The sequence below is a fragment of the Schistocerca gregaria genome, unplaced genomic scaffold (assembly GCF_023897955.1).
Source record: "Schistocerca gregaria isolate iqSchGreg1 unplaced genomic scaffold, iqSchGreg1.2 ptg000199l, whole genome shotgun sequence".
Lineage (NCBI taxonomy): Eukaryota > Metazoa > Arthropoda > Insecta > Orthoptera > Acrididae > Schistocerca > Schistocerca gregaria.
Window position 1 is genome coordinate 11357085 of NW_026061737.1, and position 5035 is coordinate 11362119.

Here is a 5035-nt window from a genome sequence, read left to right on the forward strand (position 1 = left end):
CTCGGCTGCTAGTCCTCCTTTCATGCAGAATCTTAAGGTCCTAGCTCATGTCCAAGGCACCAAAGCCGTCTAAAAAGTCAATAATCGATACCTAAAACTTGAATTGGACTACTTCTTACTGGCTATTACATCAACTTAGATGCTTCATCTATGTTCTACTACGGTGCTTTTAGTTTCTCCGCATACCGCAGCACGCGACACAGCTTTGCAGACGATAAGTACAACCGTTTTAGAGAGAAGAGCGGCTAATGTTACGATCTGGCTTTAAGTCGATTCGATAACAAATGACGAAAACGGACGGATGTCTCAGGTTTTTACTACATATGAACACTTTTCACATTCTCCCGTGCAACTCGGCTGCTAGTCCTCCTTTTATGCAGAATCTTAAGGTCCTAGCTCATGTCCAAGGCACCAAAGCCAGCTAAAAAGTCAATAATCGATACCTAAAACTTGAATTGGACTACTTCTTACTGGCTATTACATCAACTTAGAACCTTCATCTATGTTCTACTACGGTGCTTTTAGTTTCTCCGCATACCGCAGCACGCGACATAGCTTTGCAGACGATAAGTACAACCGTTTCAGAGAGCAGAGCGGCCAATGTCACGATTTGGCTTTAAGTCGATTCGATAACAAATGACGAAATCGGACGGATTTCTCAGGTTTTTACTACATATAAACACTTTTCACATTCTCCCGTGCAACTCGGCTGCTAGTCCTCCTTTCATGCAGAATCGTAAGGTCCTAGCTCATGTCCAAGGCACCAAAGCCAGCTAAAAAGTCAATAATCGATACCTAAAACTTGAATTGTACTAGTTCTTACTGGCTATTACATCAACTTAGAAGCTTTATCTGTGTTCTACTATGATGATTTTCGTGTCTCCGCTTACCGCAGCACGCGACATAGCTTTGCAGACAATAAGTACAACCGTTTCAGAGAGAAGAGTGACCAATGTGACGATCTGGCTTTAAGTCGATTCGATAACAAATGACGAAAATGGACGGATTTCTCAGGTTTTTACTACATATGAACACTTTTCACATTCTCCCGTGCAACTCTGCTCCTAGACCTCCTTTCATGCAGAATCTTAAGGTCCTAGCTCATGTCCAAGGGACCAAAGCGAGCCAAAAAGTCAATAACCGATACCTAAAAATTGAATTGTACAACTTCTTACTGGCTATTACATCATCTTAGAAGCTTCATCTGTGTTCTACTATGGTGTTTTTAGTGTCTCCGAATACCGCAGTACGTGACATAGCTTTGTAGACGATAAGTACAACCGTTCCAGGGAGAAGAGCGGCCAATGTGACCATCTGGCTTTAAGTCGATTCGATAACAAATGACGATAACGGACGGATTTCTCAGGTTTTTACTACATATGAACACTTTCCACATTCTCCCGTGCAACTCGGCTGCTAGTCCTCCTTTCATGCAGAATCTTAAGGTCCTAGCTCATGTCCAAGGCACCGAAGCCAGCTAAAAAGTCAATAATCGATACATAAAACTTGAATTGTACTATTTCTTACTGGCTATTGCATCAACTTAGAAGCTTCATCTGTGTTCTACTATGGTGATTTTAGCGTCCCTGCTTACCGCAGCACGCGACATAGCTTTTCAGACGATAAGTACAACCGTTTCAGAGAGAAGAGCGGCCAATGTGACGATCTGGCTATAAGTCGATTCGATAACAAATGATGAAAACGGACCGATTTCTCAGGTTTTTACTACATATGAACACCTATCACATTCTCCCGTGCAACTCGGCTGCTAGTCCTAATTTCATGCAGAATCTTAAGGTCCTAGCTCATGTCCAAGGCACCGAAGCCAGCTAAAAATCAATAATCGATACCTAAAACTTTGAATTCTACTACTTCTTACTGGCTATTACAGCAACTTAAAAGCTTCATCTGTGTTCTACTATGGTGATTTTAGTGTCTCCGCATACCGCAGCACGCGACATAGCTTTGCAGACGATAAGTACAACCGTTTTAGAGAGAAGAGCGGCCAATGTTACGATCTGGCTTTAAGTCGATTCGATAACAAATGACGAAAACGGACGGATGTCTCAGGTTTTTACTACATATGAACACTTTTCACATTCTCCCGTGCAAATCGGCTGCTAGTCCTCCTTTTATGCAGAATCTTAAGGTCATAGCTCATGTCCAAGGCACCAAAGCCAGCTACAAAGTCAATAATCGATTCCTAAAACTTGAATTGGACTACTTCTTACTGGCTATTACATCAACCTAGAAGCTTCTTCTGTGTTCTACTATGGTGCTTTTAGTGTCTCCGCATATCGCAGCACGCGACATAGCTTTGCAGACGATAAGTACAACGGCTTCAGAGAGAAGAGCGGCAAATGTGACGATCTGGCTTTAAGTCGATTCGATAACAAATGACGCAAACGGACGGATTTCTCAGTTTTTTACTAGATATGAACACTTTTCACATTCTCCCGTGCAACTCGGCTGCTAGTCCTCCTTTCATGCATAATCTTAAGGTCATAGCTCATGTTCAAGGCACCAAAGCCAGCTAAAAAGTCAATAACGATATCTAAAACTTGAATTGTACTATTTCTTACTGGCTATTACATCATCTTAGAAACTTAATCTGTGTTCTACTATGGTGCGTTTAGTGTCTCCGAATACCGCAGTACGCGACATAGCTTTGCAGACGATAAGTACAACCGTTCAGAGAGAAGAGCGGCCAATGTGACGATCTGGCTTTAAGTCGATTCGATAACAAATGACGAAAACGGACGGATTTCTCAGGTTTTTACTACACATGAACACTTTTCACATTCTCCCGTGCAACTCGGCTGCTAGTCCTCCTTTTATGCAGAATCTTAAGGTCCTAGCTCATGTCCAAGGCACCAAAGCCAGCTAAAAAGTCAATAATCCATACCTAAAACTTGAATTGGACTACTTCTTACTGGCTATTACATCAACTTAGAACCTTCATCAATGTTCTACTACGGTGCCTTTAGTTTCTCCGCATACCGCAGCACGCGACACAGCTTTGCAGACGATAAGTACAACCGTTTCAGAGAGAAGAGCGGCCAATTTGACGATCTGGCTTTAAGTCGATTGGATAAATAAATGACGAAAACGGACGGATTTCTAAGGTTTTTACTACATATGAACACTTTTCACATTCTCCCGGGCAACTCGGCTGCTAGTCCTTCTTTCATGCAGAATCTTAAGGTCCTAGATCATGTCCAAGGCACCAAAGCCAGCTAAAAAGTCAATAATCAATATCTAAAACTTGAATTGTACTACTTCTTACTGGCTATTACATCAACTTAGAAGCTTCATCTGTGTTCTACTATGGTGCGTTTAGTGTCTCCGAATACCGCAGTACGCGACATAGCTTTGCAGACGATAAGTACAACCGTTTCAGAGAGCAGAGCGGCCAATGTGACGATTTGGCTTTAAGTCGATTCGATAACAAATGACGAAAACGGACGGATTTCTCAGGTTTTTACTACATATAAACACTTTTCACATTCTCCCGTGCAACTCGGCTGCTAGTCCTCCTTTCATGCAGAATCGTAAGGTCCTAGCTCTTGTCCAAGGCACCAAAGCCAGCTAAAAAGTCAATAATCGATACCTAAAACTTGAAATGTACTAGTTCTTACTGGCTATTACATCAACTTAGAAGCTTTATCTGTGTTCTACTATGGTGTTTTTAGTGTCTCCGAATACCGCAGTACGTGACATAGCTTTGCAGACGATAAGTACAACCGTTTCAGAGAGAAGAGCGGCCAATGTGACCATCTGGCTTTAAGTCGATTCGATAACAAATGACGAAAACGGACGGATTTCTCAGGTTTTTACTACATATGAACACTTTTCACATTCTCCCGGGCAACTCGGCTGCTAGTCCTCCTTTCATGCAGAATCTTAAGGTCCTAGATCATGTCCAAGGCACCAAAGCCAGCTAAAAAGTCAATAATCAGTATCTAAAACTTGAATTGTACTACTTCTTACTGGCTATTACATCAACTTAGAAGCTTCATCTGTGTTCTACTATGGTACTTTTAGTGTCTCCGCATATCGCAGCACGCGACATAGCTTTGCAGACGATAAGTACAACGGTTTCAGAGAGAAGAGCGGCCAATGTGACGATCTGGCTTTAAGGCGATTCGATAACAAATGACGCAAACGGACGGATTTCTCAGGTTTTTACTACATATGAACACTTTTCACATTCTCCCGTGCAACTCGGCTGCTAGTCCTCCTTTCATGCAGAATCTTAAGGTCATAGCCCATGTCCAAGGCACCAAAGCCAGCTAAAAAGTCTATAACGATATCTAAAACTTGAATTGTACTATTTCTTACTGGCTATTACATCATTTTAGAAGCTTCATCTGTGTTCTACTATGGTGCGTTTAGTGTCTCCGAATACCGCAGTACGCGACATAGCTTTGCAGACGATAAGTACAACCGTTTCAGAGAGCAGAGCGGCCAATGTGACGATTTGGCTTTAAGTCGATTCAATAACAAATGACGAAAACGGACGGATTTCTCAGGTTTTTACTACATATAAACACTTTTCACATTCTCCCGTGCAACTCGGTTGCTAGTCCTCCTGTCATGCAGAATCGTAAGGTCCTAGCTCATGTCCAAGGCACCAAAGCCAGCTAAAAAGTCAATAATCGATACCTAAAACTTGAATTGGACTACTTCTTACTGGCTATTACATCAACTTAGATGCTTCATCTATGTTCTACTACGGAGCTTTTAGTTTCTCCGCATACCGCAGCACGCGACACAGCTTTGCAGACGATAAGTACAACCGTTTTGAGAGAAGAGCGGCTAATGTTACGATCTGGCTTTAAGTCGATTCGATAACAAATGACGAAAACGGACGGATGTCTCAGGTTTTTACTACATATGAACACTTTTCACATTCTCCCGTGCAACTCGGCTGCTAGTCCTCCTTTTATGCAGAATCTTAAGGTCCTAGCTCATGTCCAAGGCACCAAAGCCAGCTAAAAAGTCAATAATCGATACCTAAAACTTGAATTGGACT